Source organism: Balaenoptera borealis, assembly GCF_965194805.1.
Source record: "Balaenoptera borealis genome assembly, chromosome: 2".
Classification (NCBI taxonomy): domain Eukaryota; kingdom Metazoa; phylum Chordata; class Mammalia; order Artiodactyla; family Balaenopteridae; genus Balaenoptera; species Balaenoptera borealis.
The window spans coordinates 127495539-127519634 of record NC_138867.1 but is presented as its reverse complement, the minus strand read 5'-3'; the positions used below and the strand labels follow the sequence as shown (position 1 = coordinate 127519634).

Below are 24096 nucleotides of genomic sequence, written 5' to 3'. Positions count from 1 at the left end.
TGTGGGACCTAGCTCCTTGACCAGGATTGAACCCCGGTCCCCTGCATTGGGAGGGCGGAGTCTTAACCGCTGGACCACCAGGGAAGTCCCTATGCCGCTAAATTTTGAGTTGGTTTGTTACACAGCGATAGCTGACTGAAATGTCCACTTGAGCAACTTTGGAATATCAGGATGTGTCACTGGGCGTTTTGTTTGAATGAGGGCTTTATTGAGAAATCGTGTTGGGAAAGGTTGGGATTAAGGGTCAGATGAGTGCAGCCTGAGGATTGAGACTCTAGAACAATGAGGAGAGGAACTCTGCTTCAGCGCTGGGGAGGTCCTTAGTGGCTGGGAATTCACCTTGAGGGAGAGAGAGGCCAAAGCCAAGGTTTTAGCTCAAGAGGCTGACTGATGGTCGATGGGAAACACTGTTTGGCAGGTAGTCATTCAAATGTCCTTCAGCCCAGCCACCTTTGGGGAGTGGCAGGGGGGCTCACTCAGCTACTCCAGAGTCGGACATGCTGGCAGTGAGTAAGCCCTTCCACAGACCCCGAGGGACAAGCGGGGGGCAGAGAGAGGCCCCCAAGGGCAAGTGCAGAGGGATGATACAAAAGAGGCAGGGCTGGGCCTGGGGCTCTGAAATCACAGACCACTGGGTCCTTACAAAGTTAGAAGGCCCCAGGCCTGGAGAAACAAGGGTTAGGCTTTCAATGCTTCTACCGTCCTAGTTTTCTTTTTCATTATCCTGTTTTATTTGGGATTTAATCTTCTAAATCATCTCAAATCCTTTTTTTTTTTTTTTTGGCTGCGTTGGGTCTTTTTTGCTGCATGCAGGCTTTCTCTAGTTGTGGCATGCAGAGGCTACTCTTCATTGCGGTGTGCGGGTTTCTCATTGCTGTGGCTTCTCTTGTTGCAGAGCACGGGCTCTACGCGCGCGGGCTTCAGTAGTTGTGGCACATGGGCTCAGTAGTTGTACACGGGCTTACTTGCTCTGTGGCATGTGGGATCTTCCCGGACCAGGGATTGAACCCGTGTCCCCTGCTTTGGCAGGCGGATTCTTAACCACTGTGCCACCAGGGAAGTCCCTCAAATCCTTTTTGAAAGTGGGAGGAAGGCAGTGGGTCACAGATGCCTGAGAGCTGGGATTATCTCTGGAACCCAGTGTGAGGGACCAGAGCTGGCAGACCGCCCCCTGGCTCTACCAGCTCTTCTAGGGAGAGGCCCTCAGGTGTGTGAATGTGTGAGGGTGTGTGAGTGTATGAATAGATAGAAGTGTGAGTGTGTGTGACTGAATATATGTACGAGTTGTGTATGTGAGTACTTGTGAGAGTTGTGTGAAAAAAATGTGTGTGTGCTTGCGTGTGCTTGAGAGTATATATGTGAGTTATGTGTGTACACAAGTGTGAGTGAGCGAGTTGGGTGACAGTGGATGTGCATTCATGTGTGTAGGTGTGTTTGTGTGAAAGTGTGTAAGTGTGATCATGAAATGTGTGTGTTGGTGTGATATGAATGTGTTTGTGTGCATGAGTCGGGTGTGATCTGGGTGGAAATGTGTGTTAGTGTGAGTGTGCTGAGAGCATGCCGATGGAAGAAGGAGAACAGGAGTGTGTGTCTGAGTGTGTGCGGGTTAAGTCGACCCCCTCACAGCACCAGCACGATCTTTAGAAAACCTAGTCAAAGAAGGTGCTGCGTGCGCACTGCTCCTAGGACCAGCCCCCGCCCTCTGACCTGTGACCCCGCCCCGACAGACGATCCCTGCACGGGGGCCCTCCCCCACCTTTCTCTGCCCTCGTGCCCTCCTCCTTACCCCGCTGGTCATTCTCACCTCGCCCCTGCACCGGCCCCCCCGCCCCCTCCCCCCGCCCCAGTCCCAAGGTTGCCCCGGGGCGGCTCCTCCCGGGACAGGAGAGTGATGAGGTGTCGGCAACCCCGGGGCCCCGGACCGAGAGAATGCCGATGTGCCGGAGGCCCTTGTGAAACTTTTTCCTGACAGCAGTGAGGCTGAAAATCCCCAGGCCTCCACCTTCGCTGACTGCCAAGGTCACGGCTGCCTCTAGCTGGGATCCCGCTCTCTGCCGCCCTCTGCTGGGCATCTGTCACCGGCGGGCGCAGAGGGAAGCCAGCCCTGCACCCGCACCCCAAGCAGAGCAGCTTCCCCCCAGCTTTGCTGCCACACGGGGCGCAGGGGGGCCGGGCTGGATGCTCCCCAAGGCCTAGGTTCTGGGTTCGTTGTCTCTTCGATGCATATTGCATGTCTGACACTCGGTAGATGCCCCAGGAAGAGAAAATGAGTGTGTGCATTGGCTCAGTAGTCGAAGGGGAAACTGAGGCCCATATAGAAAGCTGGTTGTGCACGCAGGACGCATACTGAGTCTGCCAAGTGCCCAGGGCTTGCTCTGCCACAGCTTCATGGATTGGGGGCGGGGGGAGGCGGGCGAGTCCTGGCCTTTTCCTGCTCAGCATAAGCCTGACTTTCTCAGCTGACTGGGCTGCCCCACTAGAAGTAATCTGTCCCCAGATTGGGGCAACTGGGCCAGACTGGGGAGGTGGGCTGCGAGGAGCCGGAACCCAGCCTGCCTCCTCTGGGCACCCAGGCTGGTCCTGCACGATTGTGCTGACCTGGCCCACGACCCGGCGGGTGATGACGCTGACACAGAGACACGCCCGGGAGCCTGAGGATATGTGGGGGAACCCCAGGTGCCTCCACCCCTCCCACTGCCTCTGCCATGGCATCATTACCCCTCTGGACAGAGGAAGACTCTGAGGGGCCTGAGTTGCGGAAAGCCACTCCACGTGTCCAAGCCTCTCCCACCAGACCCTGGAGCTCCCCCAGGAGAACTGTTTGCTCTCTCCAGCTGCCCCGGGGCGTGTGCCCCTCTGGGGAGACAGGGTCACCTGGTCCCAGGGCTCCCAAACAGTGATAGCTCACTTCTGCCTCTTCTAGTGACTCAGTGTAGGAAAAGGGAAAGCACAGAAAAGCAGAAAGAGAGGTACCAAACCACCTGAGATACCAACCCAGGGATCAGCCCCCAAATAGACCCATTAACTCTGCCTTTGCTGGAGTCTAAATGGATTCCTCCCCTACTACTTTCTCCAGGACTGAACCCCTCCCTGACCTCTCTGGGCGGCCTCACCCAGTGCACCTGCCACCGTCACTCGAACCCAGATTGTCCCCACCCTAAGGATAGTCCTCCGTGCCCCTCCCTCCTGTGTCATCCCCCCCCCCCCCCCCCCCGCCCCGTTGTGTCTGACTCAGTGATGGCTCAGAAGCCCTGTGGAGCCGTAGGGACTAAGGTTCCATTTCTAAGTGAGATGACTGGGTCGGCCGCTCTCCTGCTCTGAGACCTGCAGTGGTTCCCAGGCGGACAAGAGAAGTTCTCAGACAGATTAGTCTGGCATTCAAGGCCCCACACCATCCTGCCTACCGCCATCCCAGCCATTGTTCCTTCACACTGCAAGCCTACAGGAAGGGTCAGCTTCCCTTTGGGCTGGCTTCCCCTGACAGTTTGTGAACTAAGTGAGCAGGAGCTGCATCTCCTTTATTTCTATGTCCCCAGTGCTTAGCCCAGGGCCTGGCACAGCGTGGGCTCTCAGCAAATGTTCACCAAAAGAAACTAAACTGGTTGGGGCAAACCAATTCACTTAGTAACAATAAGAAGCATTCAGTCAGCATGTATTATGTCCAGGCATTGTGCTGAACGCATGGCAAGGATTCCTCATGTTGTTCTCAGAACTGCTTTCTAAGGTGATGCTATTATAATGCCCATATTCCAGATGAGAGAACTGAGGCCCAGAGATACTAAGTGATTTGATCAAAGTTATCTCCAGGATTCCACCCAAGCCCATGACCTGCTGTCCTAGGCTGTTGGGTTTGTCTACTCCTGCCTTGTAAGCATGCTGGCTGTCTGCCCTTTTTTTCCCATGCTCCTCTGTCTGGGCCCAAAGGCTCTTCCATTCTGCCCTCTCTTCAGGCTCAGCCCCAGGGCCTGGGCAGTGCAGGGCAAGGCTCTGGTGAGTCTCAGGTTCCTGGCTGTGGTTGAGTATACCAGGGAGGCTGCAGGGATGGTTTGGTAGAGAACAGGAGAACTGCTGCTCTGTCATAGGTCTAAACAAGATTCAACAGGTTGATTTTAGGTCCTGAAACTCAAGTTCCTGACATGAGCTTGAACTCATGCAGCACTGGAGAGGCCTGGCCTGGGAATCTGGGTCCAGGCACAATCCCAGACTCTATATGACCGTGGGCAATGAGCTTAGCTTCGCTGAGCCTCAGCTTCCACATCTGTACAATGGGCATGAGAATATCCACTTCACAGTGTCTTTGTGAGGATTAAACGTGAGCTGGCATGGGAAGGCATTTCATAAACTACAAAGCTGCTATTGGAGGATGAGGGGATATTGTTGCCCTGTGGGATTGGGATCAGCAGTGGCCTAGTTTAGAGGCTGGGAGGAGGGAGAGGCAGGACAGACGCTGCTGAGGCACAGGTTTTTCTGGTTAGAATGTGCAAAGGGGGTAGAGGGGGAGAAATAGGAAAGGGGCTCGTGAAGGTGGGCGGGACCTCTGTCAGGAGCTGCTGGGAATCCCAGAAGAGCTGCTGAGTCACTCTCCTTCTCTCTGTCCTTCTTTTTTAAAAGTCTTAATTACTTTTTTCTGCTTACAAAAGCAGTATATGCCCATTGTATAAAGTTCAAACAACACCAAACTACATAGTGTAGAAGATAGTTTTCCTGCTCATGCTCCCCAGATGTAACTGCTGTTGACATTTTTATTTATTTTTGGCTGCGTTGGGTCTTCGTTGCTGTGTGCGGGCTTTCTCTAGTTGTGGTGAGTGAGGGCTACTCTTCGTTGCGGTGTGCAGGCTTCTTATCGCGGTGGCTTCTCTTGTTACGGAGCACGGGCTCTAGGCACGCAGGCTTCAGTAGTTGTGGCATGCGGGGTCAGTAGTTGTGGCACACGGGCTTAGTTGCTCTGCGGCCTGTGGGATCTTCCCAGATCAGGGATCGAACCTGTGTCCCCTGCATTGGCAGGCGGATTCTTAACCATTGTGCCACCAGGGAAGTCCTGTGCTGTTGACATTTTGTTGTATATTCTTCCAGACTTTTCTTTTGATAAATACATATTTTTAAATTAAAAAAGCATTGTTCCTTGAAGATAATTCAAAGCAAGGCAGCAGTAGAGAATGTGTACTCCTTCCCACACCCCTCTCAGAACCCGCCACTATTAGCAGCTTTGTAGGTATCTCCTTGAACTTTTTTTTTTTTTTTTCCTTGAACTTTTTAATGTGCATGTATATCCATAAGAGGGCGCGAATGAGGAGGGGCAGTAATGATGATAGACACAAAAGCCAAGACTGCTAGGGTACAAGTCCCAGTTGTAACAGTTACTAGTTGGGTGACTGTGAGCAAGATTTACTTAATCTCTCTGAGCCTCATTATCTTCCTCTGTAAGATGGGAATAATGATAACATCTACTTCAAACTGTGATGGAGAGAATTAAATGAAATAAAGCATGCAGTGGTCAGCATAATACCTCAGTGAAGATTAGCTATTGTTATAGACATATCTGAAGAGAGTCATTTTCTCCCCTATGAAACTGGGATCATACCATGCATACAGTGTCCTATTTGGTTTGGAGGCAGAATTATGTGGAAAGATTAGTCATGGAGACATGGAAATTTACATTGGAGACAAGAAGTCTTGCATTTAGATTCAAAGACTTGGTTGCGTAAGTGTAGCATGGTAAAAACCTAGATTTCCCAAGCTGAGTCACAGCCACTTCTGTGACGTGGCTGCAGCCTGGCCTTGCATCAGTAGATGCTGAGCTTTCAAAACGAGGGAGGTGATGGGTTTTCTGTAGCCTGAGCCTGAGGCTTCCTTAAAGGTTTTTGCAGGCCTCACCACAAATATATCCAGCTTCCTTCATGGTAACTTCTACCTTGAAATGTCTACTACTTCTCCCTCCCAGTCTCACTTCCCACCTCCCTGGAGCCCCCTTGTCCTCTGATCTTCCCAGCCTCAGTGAAGGCACCAAAGCCTGCCCATTTGCTCAAGCCAGACCCAGGAGTGGTGGGGGATGCCTTATGATGTTCCCTCCATCCTGCATCCGATCCCTCTGGAGTCCAGTGGACCTTTGCTCCCACACATACCCACCTCCCTTCACCTCCCTCCTCTCTTCCATCTGTCACCCTGCAGTCCCTCTGTCACCCCAGAGCTAGAACCAAGTTTTAAAGTTTACTTTGATCTTATTGGACAGCTATTGTGATGGGTTGAATGGTGGCACATCAAAAGACATGTCCACACACTAATTCCTGGAATCTGTAAATGTGACCTCATTTGGAAAAAGGATCTTTGCAGATGTGATCAAGTTAAGGATCCTGAGATGAAGAGATTATCCTGGATCATTCAGGTGGGCCCTGATTCAATGGTAAATGCCCTTACAAGAGACACACAGAGGAGATTTGTCAGACAGAAGAGAAGGAGACAATGCAGAGCAGAGAATGATGTAGCTACAAGCCAAAGAATGCTCAGAGCCACCAGAAAATGGAAGAGGCAAGGAACAAACTCCCCTAGGATCTTTAGAGCGAACCTGGCCCTGCCAAAACCTTGATTGCGGATTTCTGGCTCCTAGAACTATGAGAGAATAAATTTCTATTGTTTTAGTTCACCCAGTTTGTCATAATTTGTTATGGCAGCCGCAAGAAACTAATACAGGTAAATATACAGGTCATTCAAATGTCAAAACAATATAATATGTAAATATTAAGAAGTCTTGCTTTTCTAGGTAACCGCACTTATTAAGTTCTTTTGTATTTTTCCAGGGTTTCTTTATGCAGATATATGGAAACATGAAAGGGGAATACATTTTGCTTCCCCTCCCCACTCTGAGTGATCTTTTGAAACATATACCTGACTGTGTCACTCACTGCACTTAGATGAGACCCAGACACCCCACTTGGCCTGGCCCTGTGCCCTTCAACCCTGTCTCATATCCCCTCCTCCATTCCAGGCTTTAGCCTCCCTGGTCTCCTTCTGCCTCAGAATCTTGACAGCCATCCTTGCTCCTGCCTGACACCCCCGACCCTTCAGTCCACACTGTCTTCCTGTCATCAGATCTCTACTCAAATGTCAACCCCCTCCAGAGGCCCTCCCTGACCTCCCAATTTAAAATAGCTCTCCTAATCCTGCCACTTCTCATTGTACTCTCTTTCATTATCTTCCTTGAATTTGTCACAATATAAAGTTAACGACGTGGTGGCTGATTAGTTTGTGTCTCTCTCCTGCTCCAGACTAAATTCTTGGAGCTAGGATTTGTTTTATTTACCCTTCCATTCTGGGCACCAGAAACATCACTTGGCACATGGTAGGCCCTCTGTAAACATTTGTCGAATACATAAATTAGTACTAAAGGCCAGCCACTTTCTAGAAACTGTGACATGCACTAAAGAAAGGGCCTATGAACCCTCTAAAGTAGTATGTAACATTTTGTGGGGATGTGCGCTATTTTCACAGAGATGGTTGACTGATTTTGTAAGGCTCTCAGAGGAGGTCCTGGCCCCAAAGAAGGGGTCTTGATTGTGCAGGCAGGGACACAAGCTTAAATTCAGTCTCAGAGGCCCACTGGGAGCCCCAGGCATGTTAAGCTTGGAGGAGGGGAAGGAAGCCAGGGCCACTGTTCGTAAATCTCTGTGGGCAGCAAAGGAACTAGGGAAAATGACAGAGCTTTCACACCAACAAGAGAAGGGCCTCCTAACAATCCAAGGTGATCAAGGACATAGGCTGGCTGGTGAGATGGTGGGGTCCTTGTCACTGGAGTTATGCAAGCTGATGTGTATGCCCCTCTGTCAGAAATTGTTCTGGGATGAGCAGGCCAAGGAAACACACTGTTTTGGGGTGTCGGAGTGGTAGATGGCCTGGGTCAGAGGGGACAGTCTCTAAATTAATGTAGCTGTGGTTCCTTCCAGCTTCCCACAGATTGGAGTGCAATTGACATGCCCCTGACTGTCCCCAGACTGAGGCCACTTGGGTTCCATCCCCATATTTCAAGAAAAAGGAGCAAATCTGGACCTATTCTCTTCCTGTTTGTCGGTTTCCACTTTGCCTGCTTCCATGACCTGGAGAGGGGCTGCCTAGGTCTGAAATGCAGGGACAGGCCTGAGTCCCCTCTTCTGGCCACTGCCCTTTTATAGCAATGAGATTGGCTTGCACAGGCTGCTGGCCAGGCCCGCCGGACTGCTGCAGATGTGCAATCCCCCATGGGCCAGACTGTCTTCCTCCCGGCCTCCCTCTAGCTCCCTCAGGGAGGGAGCTCTTTCTTTCAGGATCAGAGCAACCCCTTTCACCTCCTTTGTCTGGATCGTTGGACCACATCCTGTAGCAATATCGGGGTGCCCTTGCTGCTGTCTGCTTTGAGAGAGGCAGCTCTCAGGGACCCTGGGGAAATTTTCCCCTTGAAGCAGGAAATAGAATCTCGCTACTGAGCCAAGGGTGCCAGTTCCCTCAGAGCACACCTGAAAGCAGGAGATGGTATCTCCAGCATATTGAGATCTGTAGCAGGGTCAGTCCTGCTGGATGAAGTCTCCCAGGGCTTCTTCCCAGCCCAAGGCAACTGGGAATCTTCCAGGAGCTGGAGAACCAGATTGGACACTTCTCTTTTCAAGCTTGTATGAGAGATTGTTGGCCTGGGTGCGGGGCTGGTGCTTGCTTTCTAATGTAGCTGCTTAGCAGTCATGGGGCCCTGGACACGTGTCTAATACTTTGTTCTCTATCTGAATCTCACGAATGAGATAATATGTACAAAATAAATTCACAGTGCCAGCCACAGAGTAAGGGATCAATAAATCATAGGTGTTATTATTATTATTAGAATTTGAATTAGTATTGTTTAAACCTCACTGGGTTTCTGTAAAAATACGATGACAAGATGTATCTCAAAACAAGGATCAAGGACTTCCCTGGTGGCTCAGTGGTTAAGAGTCCGCCTGCCGATACAGGGGACACGGGTTCGAGCCCTGGTCCGGGAAGATCCCACATGCCGTGGAGCAGCTAGGCCCTTGCACCACAACTGCTGAAGCCCGCGCACCTGGAGACCGTGCTCCGCAGCAAGAGAGGCCCGCACACCACAGCAAGGAGTGGCCCCCGCTCGCTGCAAATGGAGAGAGCCCGTGCGCAGCAACGAAGACCCAACACAACTAAAAATAAATAAATAGATTAATTAATTAATTAATTTAAAAAAAACAAGGATCAAATGAAGTCATGGGATGAAAAGAGATGCAAAATCCTATGCAAATGTGTTAGATAATGGTCACTGATAACAACCCCCCTTACCCCTGACAAGTCCTTCAAGATAGCCTGTCCTTCCAGGCTAGGCCACAAGAGGGCACCGCCTCCTTCCTGCCTGCGTCACGCCGCCTCCTTGGACACTCCCCCAGGACGCACCTGGTGCAGGACGCCATGTCAGTAAAAGGCGGTGCAGATCGTCACTGCTGGGAGAGCCTGGGCTTCGACCTGGGGATCTGTCACCAGAGTTGTCAGGGGTTGCCAATTCCTTCTGCCCACAGGACAGAGGCCCACGGCATGCCTGGCATGTAAGGATGTATTTGAAAGTGTTACTACGTTACAGCTGTGTTCAGAAATGGTCTCAACACTGAAATTCTGGAAGAGGAGCGCAGGATCTCACACCTACGTGTGTGTGAGCGAATCATCCTCATGAGGAAGAGTTCTCTGGTTGTCTCGTTCACTGCCGTGTCCCCAGCACCAGGTGCACACGGGCACCCAGTAAAGGCTGGCAGAGGTAAATAAAGAGGACGCCCCCTTTGCTGGACACTTGCTGTTATTCCTGTGCACCCCTCCACTCCTGGGAATCTCAAACCACAGTGTAGAACCCACCTGTGGGAGTCCGCAGTAATTCCCCAGGGGTGTGAGAGAGAGTTCTAGAAGGACCTCAGTAGGGCAAGGCCCGTGAGTTTCGAGGAGGCCCCAGTGTCTGGCCGGGAACTGTTCCAAAGCTGAACAAGAACGGGGTGTGTCATTGGGGTGTGGGGTGCAGCGGACGGCAGGGCGCTGGCCAGAGGAGCTCTCCCTCCGTCCTGCCTCCTCCACTCGTCTCTGTGGCTCCTAAGCTGTCTCGGGCCCTTGTGGGACCTTGGGCTCCTCAGCAGTGCAGGGCAGGTGCGCAGGCCTTGTTTGGGGGCTCAGAGGAGAGGTGTGGGGAGGCCTTGGGCTCTGGGAACCGTCATGTCCAAGGTTGTTTGTCAGGATGTTGATTTTTTTTCCCCCTCAGAATGTAGCAGAGTTTGGAGGATTGTGCCGAAGGTAGACTAATTGTGTTTAAAATGTCCCCATGTGTTGGGCATGATGCCTATGGTACAGCGAATGTCGAGTTCACTCTGAACCCTGACGCCTGTGTGAAGTGTGATTTCAGACTCTGTCCTGCCTCCTCGACCTGGTCAGTCACACCTTTAGGACTGAAGGGGAGAGGCTGCCACGTGGCCAGGCCCTGAGCGCTCCTCAGCATGTGCCTTGGTCCCGCCCTAGTGGACCTCACCTCGTGGGACTCTCTCCCTCCCCACCGTCTACAGCAGGTGTTCCCAGACACGGCCTGCCATCTTCCTTGGGCTTCTGACTGTCCTCATGTGGGTCCTGGTTGCTATCTAGCCGGCTTCTGGAAGTGTCTGGCAGTGTGAAGGCACCTGAGGGTTGCCTCAACTGAGGCTGTATTATGGGCTGAATTGTGTCCCCCCTAAATTCATGATGAAGTCTTAACCCCCAGTACCTCAGACTGTGACTGTATTTGGAGGTAGGGTCTTTAAAGAGACAATTAATGTTAAACGAGGTCATATGCGTGGGCCTTAATCCAATAGGACTTGTGTCCTTATAAGAAGAGATTAAGACACTGACATGTACAGAGTGAAGACACAGGGAGAACACAGCCATCTACAAGACAAAGAGAATGGCCTCAGAAGAAACCAACCCTGGTGACACCTTGATCTTAGACTTCCAGCCTCTAGAACTATGATAAAATAACATTCTATTGTTTAAGCCACTCAGTCTGTGGTACTTTGTTACAGCTGCCCTAGTAAACTAATACAGGCTTATGTTCTCTCCCTGCTGTCACCTCCTTCCCCCTCCCCTCATGTTCCCAGGAAGACACAGGACACAAGCCAAGGGTCCAGCACTTTATTATAGTCACAGAGCACAGGAGGGACTGCTTGGGTCTCACTGAAGGCTTGTTTTACCTTCTCCCCCGGGGGAAGCCACGGGAGATAGCCCCACCTGCCAGGCCAGGCCAAAAGGGAGAGAGGGGGCAAGGGCAGGTGATAAGCATAAACACAGACTTGATTTGACTCAGCTTCACAACTTGTTAGCTGTGTGATCTTAGGCAAATGTCTTAACCTCTCTGTGCCTTGGCTGCCTTGTCTGTGAAACAGAGTAAGTGATAGAACCTACCTCACTGGGTTGTTGTGAGGATTGAATGAGAGTGCCTGTGAAAGTGTTTAGCACAGGGCCCGGTAAGTTGTAAATACTCGTGAGTGGAAGCTATTATTATCATTAGGAGCAAATCAGATTTCTTCATGGTCAGTTCAGCTCCAATATCTGAGGATATGGGGGAGGGAGATCTCATACTTTATAAATGTCTTCAATGTGGCCTCTTAGAGAGACAGCCTGAGACGTGTGGGAGCCACCTGGTCCCTGGGAGCACGGCAAGCAGACCCCAAAGTGAGGCTCCTGGGGTCACGACATCTCCTGTCTCTACCAACTCCATGAAAAGCACTAGGAAGAGTTTGTGAAAAGTTCTAGTGTTGCACCTGGACCACTTCAGGTCTCTGGGATTCAGTCAGCTAGCATTTTCTCTGTCTATTCAGATTGTCTTCCTTTTATTTTTTATTTTTGCAGTTTTTACTTTTGGCTGAGGAATTGCCACAAGCCACTGAACTTGGAATCAATCCTGGCTCTGCCTTATGCTATGTGAGTGACTGTGGGCTGGTCACTTGACCTCTCTGAACCTCTCCATGCCACTGACCTTCAGGAGCTTTGAGACGAAGGTGATGCGAGTTAAAGTAAACCGTAAGTGATGGTCATTGGTAATGTGATGATGGATGGGGCTTACGTGGTCAGTGGCTCAAAAGTGACTGGGGCAAAAGGAATCTCAGTGTGTGTGTGTGTGTGTGTGTGTGTGTGTGTGTGTGTGTGTGTGTGTGGAGAGGCAAGCCTCAGGGTTCCTGAAGCAGGTTGAGGGAGGCGTCACCACAAGAGGGCACTCTGAGCTTTTTTGTCTTCTCTACCTTAATGAAAAATTTAAAAATTTTTCTGTGGCTGCATTACAAATCGAACTAAAACTTAATTTTTTTTTTTTTAATTTAGCTAACTGATTTAGCAAACTTTTAAAATAAATTCATGTACATTTATTCATTTATCAATAATGCTGATTCGATAGTGTGCCCTATTGCTTGGCATGCAGGGAAGTGGGATGGGGGTGGGGTGGAGGCAGAAAGAAACACATGCTTTATGGTGTCCTGGTTCAACCACTGCTCAGCTGAGTGCCTGGACAAATTTCCCAAGAGCAGGACAGTGGTGAAGTTCCCATTCCGGCCTCACAGGATGTTACGAAATGGACAAAGTGAAAAGAAAAGCAACTTAAAGGTCAAGAACACAGTTCTCAAGCCCTCTTACCTCTAGTGCATGGCCTTCCGCTTGACCTCATGCCGTGCTTGAGCCCAAGCCCTGCAGGGGCAACTCTGGGTGGGAAGGAGGCGCATCCAGCTGTTAAACCATGACCTCAAGAACAGTATTTCCAGGAATCCCCATCTTAGCATCTAAGGGATTCCTGGGAAAACTGGACCGTGAGGACAAGGTGAGAGAGTGGCCTTCAGCACCAAGGCTCTGGTATGTCCCTAAGGACCAGCTGGAGTTTTCTTCTGCATCCAGCCCCATCTGCAGAAGCCAGGGCGGCTGCTGTGTCTCGCGGGATGTGGATGATTGCTCCGGGGGGAGAGTAGTGACTGGAACTTCAATTGCCCTGGAAAGTACCTTCCCTGTAGTCAAAGGCCATGTTGTCAACCAGAAACCATCTGGTAACACCCCAATCCCCCCTTCGACTGCCATGGGTCATGTGTATTCCTTAGTCTCCAGCCAGAGGGAGGGTTTTACTCTAAACCAACTGGGCAGATCCGGTTCCCAGTCTCTGTTTGGCAACTTCTTTGTTGGTGACCCCCAGCAAATCACTTAACCTCAGCCTTCCCCAGCTGTAAGATGGGATGGTATAGGACCTACTGGATAAGGTGAGATAAATACAACTATGGTGGCCGGGGGCAGGGAGGAGAAGAGGAAGGAAATCTACAGGATTAATGGAAAATGCCTTTGTCTGTCTTTGCTAAAAGTGACCCAAGATGTAAGGACAAGACCACATGCAGTGGGTAAGAACATGGATCTGAAGGCAGACAGATTAGGTTACAAGCCCAGCTCAACATAATCAGTGTGTGGCCTTGGGCCAGTTGTTTAACTGAGCCTCGGTTTTCTTATCTGGAAAATGGGTCAATAACATTTACCTCCCAAGCTTGTTGGGAGGTTAAATAAAATTGTGCTTAGCCCAGTGATTTTCCTCTGCTGTTTCTTGCTTGTCTGAAGCCCCTGAGAGGGGTCAGATATTTGGGAGATGCCTGGACTAACTTAGGCAACACCTCAAAGAGTGAAGAGCCTGACTCAAAGCCCAGGACTTTTGTCTTTAAGGCTGACAGGGTTTTTAAGAATTGTCCAATTCACAAATGATGAAGGGTTTCAGCTTCGAATCATTAACAGTAGCTCTCCAGAACTTAGTGCTGAGAAGGATTCTGAAACTGTACCTGAATGCTTCAAGAAAGGATGCCTTAGGGTTGGGGGAAGGGATAGATAGGGAGTTTGGGATTGACATGTATACACTTCTGTATTTAAAATGGATAACCAACAAAGACCTACTGTATAACACAGGGAACTCTGCTCAATATTATGTAACAACCTAAATGGGAAAAGAATTTGAAAAAGAATAGATACATGTATGTGTGTAACTGAATCACTTTGCTGTACACCTGAAACTATCACAACATTATTAATCAACTATACTCCAATAGAAGATAAAAAGTTTTAAAAAATTACAAAAGAAAAGAAAAAAGAAAGGATGGCTCGACTGATTAGCAGTGTCTGTCATGGGCTCAGAAAGCGAAAGCAGAGTCAGGGTGCTGGGTAATGGCCGCCACTGAATGCTCCAACACCTCATTTTACAGATGGACAAACTGGGGTGCACAGAAGATTCAGGCCTTGCCCAGAATCATGAAGCAGGTAGTGGCACAGGTAGGACTTGAGTCCAGCAACTTCCTCAGCTGACCATATGGAGAGTGGAAACATTCCCGTCCTTCCTGGTGCTCGCAAGCACCACTACCACTTACCGCTTCCAGGCAACGGCCGCAGAACAACTTCTCCCTTCCCGAGCTACAGTGCTTCATCTCAGACTCCCAACTGACCAGAGATGCAGCACTGCACCTCAGGCTGGGAGACAGGGTGCCACGCTGCTCTGCACCAGGGGCTGATGGCAGGGAGTCCACCCTAGACAGGAGAAGGGGCATTAGAGGGGCCTCAGCTCCACCATCCAGCTATTGCCCCAGAGGCTGCTGTAACTACCACAGATGTGTTTCCCGTCCTCAGCCTGGCATTTGAGCCCTCTGGGACCAAGCCTCAACCTTCCTTTTCTTTTCTTTTTAAACAGTTTTATTGAAATATAATTCACATATTTAAATTGCACAATGAAGTGGTTTTTAATACATTCACAAAGTGGTGCGACCATTGCCACAATCAATTTCAGAATGTTTCATCATTCCAAAAGAACCCTCTTACCATTTAGCCCCTCCTACCCACCTCCCATCACCCCTAGCCCCCGGGCAGGTATGTCTCTACAGAGCTGCTAATCTAGGCATTTCAATAAATGGAGCCATCCAATATAATGTTCTACCTTTTGACCCCATACCCCACATTTATGCTTGGTGCATCCCAGCCAAACGGCACATTCATGGTACTTTATATTTTATACCATCAAACATTTGTCTTAGCTTCCTACCTGGCCTCCTTGCTTCTACTCCCACCGACTTCCGAACCATCCATCCCAGCCATCCTCCTAGAGAAATTTCTCAAAATGCAAATATGCCCATATCTCTCCGAGGCTTAAAATGCTGAAAGCTCTCCTACTGCCCTCTGGCTAAATTCTGAAACCCTCACAAAAGGCTACAAGGCCTGACCCATCTGGCCCAGCTGGCCACTTCCTCTTGGGCCTCTGCCCCCCTTTTTCCATTCCTCCAAGGAGCCCTGTGCCTACCACCTCGGGGCCCCCAGCTACCATGCTGCTCCCTCTTGCTCCCCTGCCCGTCTCCTCCTGGTGGAAGAGGAGACCAAATGGCTACTTCTTCTGGGAAGCCCTCTCTGACTTTCTCAGACATCAGGACACCCTGGTCCACGTCCTCACACATCCTCTGCCCTCTTTCTGCCCTCTTTCTCTTTCTAATCCTTTACCATACTTGTGATGGTAGATGCCTAATATGCGTTGTCTGAGTGGCTGAATCGTATTCTTCAACCTCATTCTCTCCAGCGTCAGAGCTCTTTGCATCCGGGTTTGACTGGGTTAGATCTCCAGTTCCCTGAGGACAGCACCCGCATTTGTTAATGGTGAGGATCCCTGAGCCTTGTGGAGGCCTTTGTACATGATGATGGGCCCCAGGGAATGCCACTTAGTGGATGATTGAATGACCATGTAGATAATTCATTTTCCTCTCAAGACCTGGCTTGGGTGGGGACCTCTGAGTGAGCAGGCTGAGCCTCGCCTCTATTTCTTCTGCCCCACCAAGATCTCAGGGCACCCCCAGAGGACCCTCCTGCATTGCTGATGCCCGCTGTGGTGGCCTTGGTGCCAGATGACATATACTTTCAGGGATGTCTGAAGGGTGAAGGGGAACCAGCAGCCTTTTCTCGGGGGTGGGAGAGAGCAGGAAAACACACACACCTCCTTCGAATAATACAGTCTCATATGCCTCTGGCAGAAGTCTGAAAGCAGGCCCCGATCTGCAGAGTGTTTTCCTCTGGTCTGCCACTTGGGGCAAGCCAGGCCTGATGGCCTGCTGAGTGGGACAGCCCCTTCCTCAGGTATTCCCACCCAAAGAACTGCCTCCATCTAATATGGAATTCTCATGGAGGAACTCTTTCCAAACTGCGTTTGGCTGGGGAGTGATTCCAACATCAGGATCCAGCTTGGGGGTCCTGAACAGCCCACAGCCTGTCTACTCCACTCTCAGACGGCTCCCACTAGCTCTTGGAGAGGAAACGCTCGCCCTGGCCAACGTGGAGATTTCAGTAAGAAGCCAGGGAGGGTCGTCCCGAAAAAGTGATCAATTGCTGCTGCGAAGCAAGCTGATAAGGCCAGCCCCGTGCATTCCTTGGTGCTGGACTGTTTCCAAAGCTCTTTCACCTGACCACCTTTGGCTTCCGAACGCAGCACAGAGAGCGGGTGGTTTTGTGGAGTACATGGCCTGAGCACTAACTTTGTTTCTTGTTTTTTTTAATAAGTTTATTTATTTTATTTTTATTTATTTTTGGCTGCGTTGGGTCTTCACTGCTGTGTGCGGGCTTTCTCTAGTTGCGGCGAGCGGGGGCTACTCTTTGTTGCGGTACGCGGGCCTCTCATTGCAGTGGCTTCTCTTGTTGCGGAGCACGGGCTCTAGGCGCACAGGCTTCAGTAGCTGTGGCACGCGGGCTCAGTAGTTGTGGCTTACAGGCTCTAGAGCGCAGGCTCAGTAGTTGTGGAGCACAGCCTTAGTTGCTCCGCGGCACGTGGGATCTTCCTGGACCAGGGCTCGAACCCGTGTCCCCTGCGTTGGCAGGCGGATTCTTAACCACTGCGCCACCAGGGAAGCCCCTGAGCACTAACTTTGGAAGACACAGTGACTCAGGCTATTCCGTTTGTTTGCGTCCAGTCCTTCTGTTTCCCAGGGGGATAGAGCCTCAGTTTGGTGCTATCCTGTCTCTGACACTTTTCTGGCTCCTGTTTATCTCCCTCAGGCCCAGGGCCTTGCAAGCTATGTACCAGAGGAAAGAGTAAGAACGCTGTTGCCTTTTTACTGTCTCTATTCTTACCTTTATTATCTCCTAATTATGGACAGTATTTTAGTTTCCCATTTATATTTAGGTATTAAAAATGACTCAGCTTAAATTTTAAAATATTTTGATCGTTGGCAGATATGGCAAAAATTAAAAAGGGGGCATCCGAGTGCCTGCCGTTTGAAAAGCTGCCCCATCACATTTAATCTGCAGAACAGCCATACGGTGGTCAGGGGACCCTTATCACCGCCACACGGAGGGCCAGGAAGGGGAGGAGACGGTTCCCGGGTCACAGACTGGCTTGAATCAGGGGAATTGGCGGCTATTTCCAGCACACCCCATTGGGCTCAGAATATTGCCACAAAGATAGCAGCTCTCCTGGGTGTAGAAACAGGAAGTGGATGGGAGGCAGTCCCACGCTCCTGTGGGAAACTCTGACACAGGGACAGAGGTTGAGACCTTTGACCAGGGGAAGGTATTTGCCTCTATATCCTCTATGGCTATAGGCTGTCTAGTTCTGTTCCTTTGTCTCTAGAAAAATCAGAGTGATGCTGATGGTAATAAGAACGGTCATTTCTTGAGTGTTTTAATTGTGCTAATCCCCGTGCATCCCCAAGGCTCCATGGGAAGGGGATTTTCCAAGGGCATGGAGCTAGGAGCCCAGCTGGGATTCCTATCAGAACAGATGCCTCAGGACCGTAATTTTTAACCTCCATGCTCCATGTCTCATCCCCTGACCAATTTACCAATCCATCAGGGTTGGGGACAGGGTCTAACCATTTCACCTGTCCGTTCAGCAAACCAAATGCATCTTCTACGTGCCGAGGGGAGACAGGCCTGAATCTGATGTGGTCCTTACCCTGGAGGAGCTCAGTCAGTGGAAGGAAATTGCCCTTGGCAAGTTGAATAGGGGACAGACCCAAGTGGCATAGGAGAGAGCCCAGAAAGGGCTGCTGAGGGCTTAGGTTCCTCCTCCCTGGGGGAACTGAGAGGGCTTCCTGGAGGAAGAAGTTGTGCAGCTGGGCTGGGAGGAGGGCAGAGGTGCGGGAAAGGTGTCCTTCTGCTGGCTCTCTGGCCCCAGGAACTCTTCCCTTGAGTCTTGCATACTTGGTGGGAGGCAGACAGAGCTGGCCCTGACCCCTTTTCTCCTTCAGATGATGTCTCACTGAGAAGGGGATCCATAGCTCTCCTGTTCCACTTACCCCACGAGAGGCTCCTTCTTGCTCTGGATCCCCAGTCAGGAGATGGGTCCCACTTGGGAGACCCAAGTGGTGTGATCCCTTCTCACAAGCGCTTCTCTCTGTCGCCCTGTTTCCCCTTCTGTCAAAGGAGGCAGTTGAGCAGGTGGCCTCACAATCTTACCTGGCAGAATCTTACCTGGTGCTGCCTGTCCACAGCCAGGGGTGCTGCTCCCGGATGATGGGCTGGTTTTTCCTCCCTGTTCCCCACTGTCTTCAGGAAATGTCGCTTGGCCTGAGGGGGAACCTCTGTCTTCTGTCTGGAAGCTCTCGGGAGGCTGGGAAGGAGAAAATAAACAGTGGCTGTCTGGATTTTCTTGCCAGGCCTGAGCCAGGAGACCTTCCTGGCTCCTTCCCTTATATGGCCAGGCCGCTCTGGGCTGGGAGTCTGCCACTGAGTTTCCCCACCATCCACTGTCACTGAGGGCTGGGGGCCACCGCTGGTCACCTGGGACTCTGGTGCTGCAGAGGCTTGGGCAGGGCTGAAGGTGGAGGGCGGGACCCAGGACATGTCCCTGTGGTTGCCTGCACAAACTGGCCAACTGTCATGGCCTCTGGGCTGCTTGGGGTGAAGCAGGTGGGGAGGATTTCTATTGGGATAAGGGGGTAGGGGGATAGGGGAAAGGGATCCATTTGGTCTTGACTTAACCCCCAACTCACAAGTGACCCTGGCCAAGCCCTTTCCCTCTCCAGGCCCCTGTTTCTCCCTGTGTCAATTAAGGGTAGGGAAAACACAAATTAATCCTCACAGTCAGCCCCATGAGGTGGGAGCTTTTGTATTCCCATTTTACAGATGGGAAAACAGGCTTCAAGAGGCTAATTGGACCACAGCTATCCAGCTAAAAAGGGAGCAAGGCAGGATTTGAACTTGGAGCTGTCTGACTTCAGGGTCTGTGTTCTGAATGGGCTGATTGCTAAGGCTCCTCTTGGTAATAATATTCAATAACTCACATATACCATATGGAAAAGGGATTCTGCTGGAGGTGCTCCCCTGGAAGGCCAGGGGGCCCCAGTGCCCAATGACCCAGCCCAAAGGTGACTGTTCTGTTAAGCAGTGCGGGCAGATGCTGTAAGTCATTCCGTTCGGTGTCCCCAGAACCCCACATAGAGCCTGGTGCAGACTCAGGGCTCAGGAAAGGGGAGCTGTGGGATCACTGAATGAATGAACCTCACTAGTCACATCTGTACTATGGGCACAATCTCCTAACTCCAGGCACATTCGGAGGATTAAACAAAACAATGGATGAGAAAGCACAGAGATGCCACCTTTACGATGATGGTGTTGTCTTTCTGTTCACAAATTCCTTCTTCCCTCTAAAGTGCCCACCTGTGTCTCAGCCCCAGGCCGTTGCCTCCTGAGCTGACCAGTTCCCGCTCAGCCCAGCTGTGGGACCGAGTGTTGGGGGGTAGATCTGCTCGGGGCCTGGGCTCTGGGCTCTGGCAGCAGTGACCGTGGGAGAGGCTGCCGGAGGGGAGGGAGGGAGGGAAGGTGGGGCTGGTTTGCTGGGAACAGCTCAGAAGTGAGCCTTGCATAAGCACGAACATCCTGTGTGCTCTTGAGCTAGCCCTGGAACCTCCCTCAGCCCATCCATCATCATGGCATTCTCTCGGACCCCAGCCCCCTTCCTGGGGCCCAGGGGCGGGGGGAGGGGGCTGAGGAGGGCCTGTCAGCGTGGCCGAGAGACCGCAGCTGGCAGCTCTGCAGGCCTGCTCAGTGTTGGAGCCTGACAGCGCGGGGGGAGGTGGCGCCTGCCGCCCTCCTAATGCAATTTGTTTGGACCCAGTCTCCGAGGCTCATTTGCTAGTGAATGAGGGCCAGGTGTGTGCGCTGTGCCGGGGCGCACGTTTGCACACACGTGTGGGGTGTGCAGAGGTTAACAGGTGTGCTGTGTTATATAAGCCAGCCTGGGCTGCGCTTGCTGTCTTTGGCGTGTCAGCTCCTTGTCCGAGTTCTGCCTCCTCTGCTCACTTCCAAATCTTCCTCCTCTTTTTCCATCCTCTGGAGATCTGGTGCCAGAATCCCCCTCTGCCCTTGACTGTCTGTATGACTCTGAGTGGAGCTCCTTCACTTCCCTGGGCCTCAGTTTCTCCACCTGTCTTATGGAGCTGGTCCCTCACCCTGCCTGCTCCACGAACAGCTGGTAAGTGTGGGAAGAATATGATGGACGGTAAAAACAACTGCTGACGGTTTCTAGAGCTTCACCGTATTCCAAGCACTGTGCGTCCGAGCACACGCCTGACGCTCTCAAAGCCCCGAGGGCTGGTTCTGTTATCAGAGGCTGACACAACCCCAGGTCTCCCTGCTTCTAGAATCCGACCCCATTTACTCCTTTCCAGGGAAGATTACCATCATCCTCCACAGCTCCCCCAAGTCCTTTGTTCTCGGTAGCACACAGGCTTTGCGTTGCTGGTTTGTAGGGAGCAGGGCGTGAGGTGGATTCTTGGCTCCTGGTGGGTTTTCCCTTCTTTGGTTCCATTTCTTTTCACCTACAACCTCCGACGCAACAGCCCTGACTTGCCGGCACCCTGTCAATCAGCAGGGTCTTCCTTTAACCCTTCCCTTTCTGAGGCCTGGTTTCTTGGTCATTCTGAGGGCTGGGATGGGGAGTTTATCGCTGGCGGGGTGGGGAGGGTAGGGTGTCGGTGCCCGTGAGTGGAGGTGGGGTGGCACTCACAGGTCTGTGTCCAGGGGCCCTGCCGCCTGCCCTCCTCGGGTCTTCAGGAGGCCCCTCTCTGGGGTGTTTGCTCCTTCAGCGTCAGGGTTGCAGGGGTGGCCCCCCACCAGCCAGTGCCCTTGCCTGAAAGGAACAAGGATACCCCTTATCAGAGGACGCTGGGGTGCTCTTTGGCCAGAGCCCTGGCCTTTGTTGGTCCTGACTGGGCTGCCGGGCTCCGAGGGCTTGAGGATGAGCCTGGGCTGTTGCTGGGTCCTTAGAAACCTCAGACTGAGCCTGCTGAGATTCTCCAGGCCTCAGAGCGTCTGTCCTTCAGCCTCCAGGCCGCCATTATCTCTGCTATGCTTACCTGGCTTTCAGAGAGGGTCTTCTGAGGAGCTCTAAGCTCCAAGAGCAAGAGGGGTCACCTTCCCTTTCTAGCGCATCAAGACCCCATCAGCAAAAGAAGGGGTCTGGAAGGAAATTTCCCAGAGGCCCCGCTGACCGTTGGCCCCCACCTCTAGCCTCACACATGGAAAAGGAGCCATTTAGGGGTGGGTGGAAATCCGGGGTTCACACAGTGGCCAAGACTGAAGGGACAGCCCTGGGGCCACCTGTGACCACTTCCAGCTGCACAAGGCTTTCAGCCTGCAAAATGCTCCCTCCCATAACTTAAGGAACACTCAAAACCACTGCCAGAGATAGGAATGACTTCCTTGCTTACTGAGGTTCAAAGAGGCTCTGCAACGTACCCAGGTCAACCCCTGCTGAGTATCAGAGGCCAGCTTGAACCCTGGGCTGCTCACGCTCAACCTAGCTGTCTCCTGAGCTTGGGCAGCAGTCGGCTGGATGACCACAAAACAGAGCTCACGTTGTCACAGACATCACAAAAACCCCTGTTCCCTCTCCTGGCCTTGCTCATTTCCAAGAAATACGAGGGGCTGGGAATAGACCACATCTGGGAACCAGATGGCACTACCGTGGGAGATGGCTGAGGTCGGGGCCCCACGCAAGCACACCCACCCACACCTACGTCGGTTTTTTCTGGAGGGGCTTCTTTGCCCACAGCTCCCCTTCCTCAGCTCTCTCACCCTTGTGCATGTCCTATAGCTTATAGCCTATAGTGTTCTCCTTGGGCTCCAGAGCCCTAGGGTTTCCAGCATATGTTTGGGAAGAACTGAGAAGACACTGGTCCTGGAGTCCAGCAGACATGTGTTTGAATCTCCCCCCTTGCACTTTCTAGCTGTGTGATCTTGAGCTGGTGGCTTCACCTCTCTGAACCTTGGCTTGTTTGTGAAGGTCAAATGAGGTAGATGTCAAGTGCAAGCACGGTTGCCACACATTGTAAGTCCACAATAAGTGGCTGCAGCTTCCATTATGAGCACAGGGCTGGGCCCACAGCGAGGCACAGGCATGGGAGCACGAGAAGCAGGAAGGATGAGGGCAAAGGTCCAAAGAGGCATCTAGAGAAGATGTGGAAGCTGGGGTGGGAGCTGCCGTGTGGGGCCCCTTTCCATGCCCCCTCCGTTGTGTGGCTCCTCTGGGTCTCCATTCCCAGAGCGCCCTCCCACCCCCTTGACAGCCCAGCTGAGTTCACCAGCCTCACACGCTCCCCACTTCCTCCCCAGGGAAGGTCGTTGCTGGGGACTTTTGAGCAAGCCCTGGGAACACAGTCTGAGGCTGACACAAGATGATGCAGGAGGAAGGGAAGAGAGGGAAAGAAAATGGGCCTAGACCCCGGCAGCGACCTACAGTTCCTACAATTCCAAGCCCAGCCTCGAGTAGCTCGGTATCTGGGAGGGTGGGGGGTAGAGACCAGGATCCCCAAGACTCCCCATCACCCTGACCTTCCAGTGTGAACAGACTGGGAGAACAGTGACGGTGGTAACAGCTACCAGCTACCCAGCTTACACTGGGACATGCCGTAATCATAACAATGGCCAATACATGTTACAGCTAACACGCTGGGTGCCTCCTATGTGCTCCACACTTGCTAAGTGCTTTATTTTACACAGGTTTTCTTATTTTATCCTCACAATCACTTGTGAGTTAGGTACCACTCTTATCCCTGTTTTGCAGATGAGGAAACTGAGGCTCTCAGGAGTTACAGCAGTCCCTCAAGGTCACTTAGTTGGTACATGTCGGGATCAGGATTGGCTCCGGGCAGCCCAGCATGCATTTTTCAGGCTCCCCTGTAAGACCAGACTATTTATGGCACCCTTTTTACAGAGCGACAGCCGGAGTCAGCACCTCATGACATTCTGTCAAGTGTGTATTATGGAAAGCGTCCTTATGGAAAGGGAGCTGTGAATAGGGAGAGCATTTTCAGTGTAAGTGGAGGCTGTGTGGGCCCTGGCAATGGGCGTCCCCAGAAACAAGGGACTTGTCACAGCATTTCTCTTTCCCACAGCATTTCTCCCTTGTATGCTGTCTGTTTGAAGAAAACATCATGATAAAGGAATTAGTTTTCCCTTCTGTCCTGTCCACTTTGCAAAGAACTGAGACCCCCCCCCCCCCCAGGGTTCCAGTTTGCTGGGCTGGGTGATGCTTTCTGGGTAATGCAAATATTGGTTTCTTCTGGAAGGTGTTGGATGGGAAGAGCAGCAGGTTAGGTACCAGGTCTCCTGTAGGCATGCTGTGTGATTGTAGACAAGTGCCTTCCCCCCTCTGGGCCTCACCATGATGTGATGGAGAGAAGACTGGACTCCACGGTGTCCAGAGTCCTCCTGGGGTCAGATAAAGGGGGATGGTTTGACTCCATCCCATCCCCCTGCATGAAGGAATGCATAGATCTCCATGGAGTGAAAGGCACCGGGCATCAAGGGTTAAGGCTGGAGCTCCCCTGCTGCCTCTCACTCCCCTTGTTCCCATCTCACCCTCACTGCCCAGCCCAAGGCAGGCCCCAGGGACCCGGACCTTGGGATTTTCTGCAGCAGGACATGAAGTCTCAGAGCATTAGTGCTGAAGGCACCCTAGTTGCGTTCCCATTGTTCAGATGAGGAAACTGAGACATGGAGAGGAGAGGCAACAAGCTCAAAGTGATGCAGCCAGTCAGAGGCCCAGCTGGGACTGACCCCTTCCACTCACGGAAGGATCCTAATCGGTCAGATCTTAACAAA

At 51.7% G+C, this 24096-nt stretch overlaps 1 protein-coding gene and 1 long non-coding RNA gene across 4 annotated transcripts in view; one reads left to right on the top strand and one right to left on the bottom strand.

Moving 5' to 3' along the window:
- Positions 1–9786: 9786 nt before the first annotated feature.
- The window catches only part of IL17B (interleukin 17B), a 43716-nt gene continuing 29406 nt past the window's right edge, over positions 9787–24096 (top strand). For both annotated transcript variants that reach the window (XM_082382797.1, XM_082382796.1), the window contains exon 1: positions 9787–12039. The gene's annotated coding sequence lies outside the window, so the exon portion shown is untranslated. The remainder of the gene's footprint in view (positions 12040–24096) is intronic.
- The window catches only part of LOC309624583, a 28316-nt gene continuing 15356 nt past the window's right edge, over positions 11137–24096 (bottom strand). Inside the window, exons 2-3 of one of the 2 annotated variants that reach the window (XR_014242032.1) lie at positions 20999–21121; positions 11137–18601 (exon numbers count right to left, since the gene is read on the bottom strand). This is a non-coding gene — a long non-coding RNA (uncharacterized lncRNA). The remainder of the gene's footprint in view (positions 18602–20998; positions 21122–24096) is intronic. The other variant, XR_014242033.1, reaches the window with a different exon arrangement.